The sequence below is a fragment of the Moschus berezovskii genome, chromosome 28 (assembly GCF_049115385.1).
Source record: "Moschus berezovskii isolate FMDL1 chromosome 28, NW_MosBer_1.0, whole genome shotgun sequence".
Classification (NCBI taxonomy): Eukaryota; Metazoa; Chordata; class Mammalia; order Artiodactyla; family Moschidae; genus Moschus; species Moschus berezovskii.
The window spans coordinates 23,879,834-23,890,890 of NC_142487.1; positions in this window are offsets into that span (position 1 = coordinate 23,879,834).

The window sequence follows — 11,057 nt, forward strand, 5'->3', positions numbered from 1 at the left end:
CGTGCGGCCTCTCACATTTGGCCTCATGTAAACCCCCATTCTCAGTGCAGTCTGGGCCTGCAGTGCTGCCCAGCGGGGCCGTGCTCGCCTCCGACCTCCCAGAGCACACGTGGTCTTTGTCATTCATTTGGAGCACCTCGTGCATAGCTGGGCATTGTGAGCTATCTTGTAATCGCTGTATTTTTCTCTCCAATGAGATCATGCATTCTCTGGGAAATGATGATGCCTCTTTGTACCCTCTGGCCTCAGTACCTGGTGGGCTTTCAATGACAGCTGGCTGATAGAGAGATGAAGCATTGTGGGGAAGTCTGTGGAAGTAGAATGAGTTGGCATGGTGTACTCCCGTGGTAGTTAATCTCTGCAGACTTGTGTTGGATCAGAATCATCAGGCTTAGATAAGACCATTTCAGCGACTGATTGACTGATGCAACATTGCTTTTGCAGATGAAAAGGCAACTAAAGCTAAACCTCTCTTTAGTGTGGAATGCATAGAAAGCAACTTAAATTTTGATAAAGGTTGTCTATTACAGACATGGCATTAAATTCCTCAAGTCTTCTTTTTTCACAGGGGACGTTAGAGTGTGATCACAGTATATGCTTTTCGGGTCATCGTTTTAACCATCCCTTTAACAGTTGGGTTATCTCCACTCAATATCCCCAAACCTATAGCAAGGAAACTCAGGATGAAGTTAGGGAAGGGAATTAGCATTCAACAAATTCATACTTTTTGGCTCTTAATTCTCCGTGATAACCTTACAAGGTTTATGGAATTATATCCCCATTGTTTGCCTGAGAAACCAGAAATTGAGGGATGTTAAATTAATTGTCCAAGATCAAACAGAGACAATGCAATCCTCTCTGTTTTAGGTCTCTTGACCTATTACACCACTGTTTTGATTAAAAAGAAAAAAAAAGCATTAGCTCTTCTAATAATGGATCAACATCTTATTAAAACTTCTTATTTACTTCCAATCAGAAGAAAGCTAGCACTTTTTTTCATGTGTGGTGCTGTGCCATTGCTACAGATTTGGGAGGGTGGAGGGATTCTGGTCTGAGCAAATCTTGTTTGATTCATCTAGTAGGATGAGCCCTTATAACATTCTCCAGGTATGTTTTCCAGTTATGTGCTTGCTTACATTTAAACTAGGGCTTCCCATGTGGCTCAGTGGTAAAGAATCTGCCTGCCATGCAAGGAGATGCAAGAGATGCAGCTTCGATCCCTGGGTTGGGAAGAACCCCTGGAGTAGAAAATGGCAACCCTCTCCAGTATTCTCGCCTGGGAAATTCCATAAACAGAGGAGCTTGGTGGGCTACAGTCCATGGGGTCGAAAAGAGTCAGACACGACTGAAGAAACTTAGCACAGAAGCACTCAAGGATAAACAAGACAACCCTCTTTGCTGAGGATGTATATCCGGGAGGTGAGAGAGTGATCTTACACATAAGTTCAATAATGCTAAAGAGTGTACAGATAACCTGAGGGTACAAAAAGAGCGATCAGTTCGATGGAGTAGGTCACAAAAGCCTTCTGCGAGGAGTCACCTGGCTATGGGTCAGGAGAAGAAGGATGTTCAGGTGGAACATGAGAACAGGAAGCGGAAAAGGCACAGGCACTCCACAGGCAGGAGGCAGAGTCGGTTGCAGCAGGAGAAGGAGGTGCCATAAGGTGCCATAAGGTCACAGAGATTGGGCCGGAGGGCTTGATGGGCAGAGCTGTTTGCAGAGGGCCTTGTTTAGCTGTACCCAGAGCCAGCGCAGAGCCCTAGAGTTCCACACGGCAATCCAGAGGCTAGGAGGGGTGGGAAGAAAAAGAGGACTCTGCCCCAGTGACCCAGATGCTCTCTAATCGTGTCGAAGCCTGCTGCTTCCCCACCAATCATTTCAATGTTTAATTTCAGTAGCACAAAGCATCTATGGAGCATCTATTATGTGCCTCACACTATGTTTCATGCAGTAAGGGTCGTGTTTAAACCAGGTGGTTAGAAGCGGAAGAGGATTTGAAGGAGATACTACTTTTTAAAATCGAGTACCTGAAAATCTATCTGACTTTTTTCACTGAGCATAAGGCCTTCCAAGTCCATCCATATTGCCGCAAATGACAACATTTCATTCTTTTTCATGGCGGAGTAGTACTGCCTTGTGAATATATATATTCACACACACACGCACACCCCACATACAAGAAAGAAGCAGACCCACAAATATACGGAGAACAAACCAGAGGTTAGCAGTGGTGGGGAGCCAACGTAAGGATGGGGGAGTGGGACATGCGAACTACTGGGTGTAAGATAGGCTAAAGACTGAAGTGCAATACATGGAATACAGCCAATATTTTGTAACAGCTATAAATGGCGTGTAACCTTTTAAGATTGTATAAAATAAATGAATTTTTGGAAAAAGACCTTGGGACTTCTCTGGTGGTCCAGTGGTTAAGACTCCAAGCTTCCAATGCAGGGGGCATGGATTCAATCCCTTACTGGGAACTAAGATCCCATATGCCCTGCAGTGTGGCCAAAAAGAATATAAATAAAAAGATCTTTCTTCCTTAAAAATCTTAAATGGCTCCCTGTCCTCTGGAGAAGGAAACGCACACACACATACTCACACACACACACACACACAAAAGGACCTGAAAATCTATATGGGAAGATGGGAAAATGTGCAAGAAATAATAACTACATGATAATATAAGAAAGTACAGGGTTAATTGCTGGTATATATATCCCAAGAGTGATAAGGAAGGTGGGGGTCCTTTTCCTTTGCAAGAAGTCTTTGCAACTTAGCTTTCTATTACTCTTTAGAACACCGGGTGGCTTGATCTACGGGGCCCCAAGCGACATGGAGATTTGCTTAATGAACACATTGCAGAGACAGGAGCTAAATGCTCTTTGAAAAACTGAAAGTGAAAGTTGCTTAGTTGTATCTGACTCTTTATGACCCATGGACTCTACAATCCATGGGATTCTCCAGGCCAGAATACTGGAGTGGGCAGCTGTTCCCTTCTCCTGGGGATCTTCCCAACCCAGGGATTGAACCAGGTCTCTGAGTTGCAGATGGATTCTTTACCACTGAGCCACCAGAGAAGCCCAAGAATACTGGAGTGGGTAGCCTATCCCTTCTCCCTGGGATCTTCCTGACCCAGGAAGCGAATCGGGGTCTCCTGCATTGCAGGCAGATTCTTTACCAGCTGAGCCACCAGGGAAGGACTTCACGCCATTATGTTTACTGATCTCTCCGCTATTAGCTAGAGGGGTCATGGATGACTGAAGTCTAGAAAGTGACAGGATGTAAATAGTTAATAGTCAAACCTAGGGCCCACTCTGAATCTTTCGAGGCAGCCAGTAAATTGAACACAGCAGCAAGAAAACAGCCACTTCTGCTCATCCATGGAAACAGTCGAGCTGCCATAATTTGCACAAGGTGCAGTAACAGATCAGCCTTTCAGGGGACCCTGCGTACACTGCACATTGCTGCAGTCTCACCTTGGTCACAGAGCCTCTGCCTCACAGCTGGGCTGAAGGAATTAGCTTGCACACCAGAATATTAATGTCAGCATCTTTTATCACATGGGCTGGGGATTTGCAACCATTTGGAAAAAAAAAAAAAACCAACCACCAACTCTGCTCATGATTATCTGTGATTTAGAGAATGGGGCAAAGTTATTTAAACACACACACACACAGAACTGTCTGTCATCAAACGCATGGTTGACATGTCTCCATGTAGTAAGTCGAAATATTTGGGATGCTTTCTTATTTCTGAACAGTCGTGGCAACAGGAAAGCAAAACAGGAAAGCAAAAAACACCAGAAGGTGCTTGAGAAAGAGAATGAAAAGAATGCTCCCCGACTTCTGCCCATCCCTTCAAACCCACCTTGCTGTGAATTGCACCATCTAGGTAGAGAAATATGACAAAATGCTTTTGGACTGTGTGTGGGGATTTCATGAATCTTGCCCAGGTTGTTATGACCAGATAATAGTTTAAACAGGAAGATTCTGGGAAAGGTGGGGGGCTCGGGGATAGGAGTAATCTGCGAGTGTTAGAACCCCCTACTTAACCAAGGAGGTGGAGCCGTGCCAGTATCTAGGCATGAACTGGGGTCAGCAGAAGCCAGCAGAATACAACCGAGAGAAGCCATCTTTGGCATTGAAACACGGCCATCAGGCCTAAAACATCTCCGATGTTTTGACCAGGAACCAGCATGAACTCAGCCCCAGGTGTGGCAGGTTCTTCCTTTTTTGTCACCAAATCCCAAAGTCAAAGCCATTTCTCTCCAAGTGTGGTAGATCCCATCAGGGGCTGCCTCAAAATCAACTAGATTGCTTTATCAATGTATCAATTTCTCCATCAAAAATCAATCAAGTGTGCTCTCTGCTCTCCAGTGGTCACCATTCTAAGACAGCAGGATGTTCACATCAGACACTCACTCACTGGCAGAAAAACTCCCTCCCAATGAAACCCGTTACACCAGAACTTTTACACAATTATATTTTTAAAAAAGACCTCAAAATGAAATTCCAGTACAACTTGTCTCATATGAATAATTTTCTTATCAAGATCTTAATCTAGATACGTCATTCTCTTAAATGTTTCAGGATGAAATATTTGGTGCTTATCATGGTATGTCTTAATTACATCCTATTGTAACAACACCTGCTAATCCTGCCCTTTGACTTTCTAGGAACCTTTATAGGCTCCTTCTGTATTTATTTCCGTTGTTCTTTAATCTCTTGAATACTCTGTTTTGTGCTCACAGATGCATAATTTTTTTTTAAAGGAGAGGTGAATTAATGAATTCTATAAGCCACCAGTACTTCCGTAATAGTTATCTAGCAATGATGTAGTAAATAGCATAAAATTTGAGATTCATTATTGGGTTTTTCACTTATCAGCTGAATTACCTTAGGAAGGTTACTTAATTTTTCTCTGCCTCGGTTTCCTTATCTGTGCAATAGGGACAATGACATTTATTTCAAAAGTAGGTCTTGATAATTAATGGAGATAATAGACATTTGTTGTTCATTCTCTAAGTTGTGTCCAACTCCTTGTAACTGCATGAACTGTAGCAGGCCAGGTTTCCCTGTCCTTCACTATCTCCCAGAGTTTGCTCAAACTCATGTCCATTGAGTCAGTGATGCCATCCAGCCATCTCATCTTCTGTCGCCAAATGATTTGATATCATCTCTTTTCCAGAGTGAGTTCCCAGTAAATGTCAGTTCCTGCCCGTTGGGTTTCAGGAAATAATGGTTGATATCATTGAAATTAAGGGCCTCTTCTGGCTAAAGTTTCATATTTGTGTATGATATTTTCTGAATTAAGACTGGATTGCTAGAAAAGTAAGTGCACAGCTTACATGTAGATGTATTATTCTAGTATATATTTAATCAATTAGTGTATTTTATAGTAATTTTTCTTGTCTGAGGTGCAATCTTTTGTATTTTAAAGAAGACGGAAGGAATAATTTGAGCACATTATTGTTTGGTTGAAAATTTTGCTTTCACCTTACCCTAAACTGCAGGTATGAGCTACATATAGCACCTTAAATCACTGGCTTCAAACTCTGTAAATTCCAGGAGTCATTTGAGGACATAGATGCTCTGAAAGTCTGGATGAAGAGGAGATGTCTACTTCTGTTTCCAGGGACAATAATGATATTTCTAAAAGGCTGCCATGAGCTCTCATTCGCAAAGTCTCATCAATCTGAGGCTTTACCCTTGGCACGAAAGGAGACTTCTGTCCTCTCTGCTAAATACCAAGCAGGGGAACAGCAGGCCCACAGGAAAAGGTGGCGTATTTACCATCATAACAAAACACAGGGTTTTTAGGGAAGGGGAGTTGCATGTATTTTCCAGAAAACAACATACTTGCCATGCCAGCACAGGCAGGCATTCTTCAAGCTGAACCTCAATTTCCTTTCATTATTGCCTAAATCCCCTCTCGGCAGAACACAGATAAGCCCTTTTCAGTTACTGTAGGATTTTGAAATTTAAGAGCAAGAAAGCAAACAAGTAGACAAGGGTATAAAGAAGCAGTTTATAAGTCCGTCTTTCTTCTTTTATCTTTACGCAGCATCTCTCTCACGCAAACATCAAAATCGTTTGGAATTCAGTCAAGGGATGGACAATCGAGTTTAATGAGTCCTCTTGTGAATTTGAGGAGCGCAGCGCACTTTACTGTATTGAATCTCAGGGCTTCTCTTGTCCCTTGATTTGGTCCATAATCAGCCAAAGAGAAATTATTGACTCTAGCACAGGGGTAGTTCCTGTTAAATACAACTTCTTAAAAACATGTTGAATCTTACCAATATAATTAACAAAATACCACTAAGAATGTAAAACTGATGAGCCATGAGGCTTATAAGAATGTGCTTTAAAATATGAAGAGTGTCTTATCGTTTGGTGTATATTTCATGAACAAATGCCTACAACCAGAGAGACAAATAACGTCTCCACTCTGATGTCTTGCTGTTCCCAGTGAAGTTTCTGTGACGCATTCCTTGGGCAAAGATGTTAGACTGTATACTTCAGGAGCAAATGTTACACCAACCAAGGGCTTTATTCTATAATAGTTCTTGCCTCCTTTGTTCCTTTTCTTTTTTGTTTAGAAATTAACTATCTCTTCCTTTATGCAGTTATGTTTATCTTCCCAACTAGATTATTAACTCTTCAGAATATCACAGACAATATCTAAATTCTTAATGACCTTCATTAAGGTGTGCTGGGCATGCTATGGGTGTGCTGGGCATGCTAAGTCGCTTCAGTCCTGTCTGACTCTGTTCGAGCCCTACCAGGCTCCTCTGTCCATGGGATTCTTCAGGCAAGAATACTGGAGTGGGTTGCCGTGCCCTTCTCCAGAAGATTGTCCTGACCCAGGGATTGAACTGGCAACTCTTATGTCTCCTGTCTTGGCAGGCAGTTTCTTTTACCACCAGCGCCACCTGGGAAGCCCTTATCTATGGCACACTCTGCAAAATAGCAAGCCCTTTGTACAATTGATTTTGTTTCCTGTCTGCTCCACCTACATTGGAAACACCTATGTTTTAACTTCTCATTTCTGGAGCCAGATGGAATATTGTCTTGATGTGGTGTCTACAAGCATAGGATGAAGGTATTTCTGAGGATGGTGGAAGAACTTGTCCTCTTCTGCCCCCTCCTATCCCCAACTGGCTTCCAGTACCACCTACCCAATATGATGCCATGAGCCATCCCAATTTGTTGTTGTTGTTTTAGTCACAAAGTCTTGTCCGACTCTTTAGTGACCCCATGGACTGTAGCCCGCCAGGCTCCTCTGTGAATGGGATGTCCCAGGCAAGAATACTGGAGAGGGTTGCCATTCCTTCTCCAGGGGATCTTCCTGACCCAGGGATCGAACCCACGTCTCCTGCAGGCGGTTCTTTACCACTGAGCCACCAGGGACGTCTCCTTATTAGTTAATACTTAATTGTTTATTATTTAATATAGTCTGTAGAATTACAGAGTCAGAATAGGATTCAAGAAGTCTAATAGAGCCTTCTGGCCTCAGGGAAGATACTCGGAAACAATGTCAAACAGACTTGTTTACTGAGTCCATATGGCCTAAAATGGCAAGAACAGAGAAGACTGTAGCCCAGGCTACCACATAGAAATCTGTTCTTCACTTCCTTATCTGTGTACATTTCAACCTATTTTAGAAGGAAATTCATTTCTTTTGGCATGTATTCCTCTTTACCAAGCTTTTCTGGATATTTCAATACATTCAATACATTGTCTTCCAGATAAAAGAGGTTTATCTCTTTATAAATTATAGGACATATTTAGATGCCTTCCTGTTATCTTTCCCTTAAATATAAATGCTGTGTATGTCTTGTCAGTGTTTGGGGTTTTTTTCCTGATCCTTCAATGAGTTATTTTAAAAGATAGTGATTTTAAAATATTAGCTCTACTCCTTAAAAATCACATTAATAAAAGTGATGCAATCACATTGAGGAAGGTGTGGCAAATGAGGAAAAAATATATAATAGCAAGAGTTTCACCATGCTTGTACAAACCTTGCTGTTATTTTAGTATATGTCTTTTCAGTCTCCTTTTTCTGATACAATATTGTGTTTGTATTTGTTATCATACAAAATTGTGTTTGTATTTATTATCATACAATTTTTTGCTTGCTTTTTCTCAATTAATATGATTACAAAAGCATTTCCAAAGTGTTTAGTCTTCATAATAATCACTTTTGCAGAATGGATACAGGTGTGTGTATGGCTGAGTTGCTCTGCTGTGCCCCTGAAACCACCACAACACTGATAATCCAATATAAAATAGAAAGCAAAAAAAAAAAATAAATATAACAGACACATACACGAAATCACTTTTGCTGTCATATTTCTTTGACTGGATCTGTCATTTTTCCTTTTCAGGATATTTAGTGGTTTATTTCTGTATGTTGACCATAAACAATGCTGTAATGAATATCTTTGTATGTATACTAAAGATTTTTTCCTTAGAGTCAGTTACTAAGGCAGCCAAAATATATAAATATTGGGGGACTTTGATATGCATTGCCAGATTTCTTTGTAAAAGATTTATGCTAATTCGGAGTACCATCAGTAATGTTTGAAAGAGTTTATTTCCTTTGATTCTCACCTTCAATGGGAATTATACACTTTAAAAAATATGAATTTAACTGACCAGAAGAATACATCATTTGAAAAAATAGATTTATTTCCAGTGAAAGGGGATATTTTCCTTTATATTTCTTTGTAAAGTGTCTATTCTCTTTATTTGTCCATTTATCTATTGACTACTCATGTTAGGCTTTTAAAGATATTTGGTTCCAGTTTTCTTAAACTGCCTGAAATGCATGTATTTGGTATTTTATAGCTGAATGTATCTGTTTTTTCTATCTCTTCTCATTTCCTCCAATCTTAGTTTAACTTAATTCAAATTACTCTGATTGTCAAGACAGCACATTTTTCTCCTCTCTTTTTGGAGGAGCTGCTCCTCTTGCGTGATTTCCCTTTGCTGCTCTGGTCTCATGTAGTGATTTTGGGTTTTGGCGCCGTTCTATGATCTTGGCCTGCTGCAAAATATCTGTGGTTCTCATTCATGGGACAGACCTGCTCGAGTCCAGGATGACCTGCTAATTATTTTACCATGTGCTGCCAATCTCATGTGACCCATCAGCCTAGTTCCTGACCCTGGACGTTAGCAGAAAGGCCTCTAAGGCTGCAGTGAATTAAAGTCCTTGTTGCTGAGCAGGTTTTCTCTTCATTCCAGGACACATCACGCTGACCAGGGAGACGAGACTATCATAGGAAGAGCACGATGACGGTGAGTGTGATTTTGTGTTTCTGACCACAGACTTTTCATTCCCACCGTAGAGAACACTCATGTCCGTTCACTAAGCTCAGGAAAGAAATAATGAGAAACAGGTGACAGCCTTGAAAGCATCATGGAATCAGTTCCCTGAGCAATTGACTGCTCTCCAAAATGATGCCCTGAGCATGTGCAAAGGAAATTTAAAAAAGTATAAATGCAGCAAACCGATCCAAGTCATGTCTGGAGAGAAAGATGTATCACGCTGGGACATAGAATAGCCGTTAGGGTGGGCAACAGAACAGGATCTGTGATTTCAGAAACTACAAACCATATCGATGTGAGAGGCTGCCTCTTAAGACAGGATTATATTCCTCTTGACTGTCCTGTGGTCCCTCTCTCAGTCTCCTAAGACACAGCCACTGTTTTCTTTTATTTGCCTTAAATATATAAGAGGCAACAGAGTTGAGGAGAGTGTATGGGCTTTGTGACCAAACACGTCTGTCTGCTTATTCATGGGCAAGCAAATTAATGTTTTTGAGATTCAACATCCTCAGTGGTAAAACAGAAGCAATGGAAATCCCCCTGTCCAGGTTGTTGTTGTGAGCTTTAAAGCTCATGTCTTAAAATGTCTGACTCCGATCTTAGCAAATGATGGGCTAAGCGAACGATTAGCGATAAATTCTCTCCTGGTTGCCTTTGCTGTTTTTATTCATGAACAGGGTTAGCTCTGGAGATGTGACCTTGCTGCACATTATCACATGGAGAACAGAACTGGGACTCTAGTGTGTAGAAACTGTTAATTCATGTTGCAGTGACTGAAACTGAGTAGAAAAATATGCACTTCGTTCCCATAACTGTGTGCTTTCATTTGGGAAAAGTACTTTGTGTTTGTTTAAACTTTCATTGCATTATATTCTTGCAGAGTACTCTGTGTTGGCTGTTATTGAAAAGAAAAATGAGGAATTTGCAATATTGCTGATTAACTACTTGCGGGGGTGGTCAAGAAAGCACAAACCATGGGATCAGGAACTCTCGTACCCTCTTGGAAATCATGTCAGTGCTCACAGTAATTATTCTACCCCTCAGAATGTGACATTCAGTATCTCTGAGCCAGAGGAAGCATCTGTTTATTTGTTGTTGTTCCGTCACTAAGTTGTGTCCACCTCTCTGCGACCGCATGGACTGCAGCACGCCAGACCTCCCTGTCCATCACCAACTCCCGGCACTTGCTTCAAACTCAAGTCCATCGAGTCGGTGATGCCATCCTACCATCTCATCCTCTGTCGTCCCCTTCTCCTCCTGCTCTCACTCTTTCCCAGCATCAGGGTCTTTTCCAGTGAGTCAGTTCTTTGCATCAGGTGGCTAAAGTATTGGAGCTTCAGCTTCAGCATCAGTCCTTCCAATGAATATTTAGGACTGATTTCCTTCAGGATTGACTGGTTGGATCTCCTTGCAGTCCAAGGGACTCTCAAGAGTCTTCTCCAACACCACAGTTCAAAAGCATAAATTTGTTGGCGCTCAGCCTTCTTTGTGGTCCAGCTTTCTCATCTATACGTGAATACTGGAAAAACCATCACTTTGACTATATGGACATTTGTTGGCAGTGATGTCTCTGCTTTTTAATATGCTGCCTAGGTTGGTCATAGCTTTTCTTCCAAGGAGCAAGCATCTTTTAATTCCGTGGCTGCAGTCACCATCCGCAGTGATTCTGGAGCCCAAGAAAATAAAATCTGTCACTGTTTCTATTTATTTATACATCTATAAAC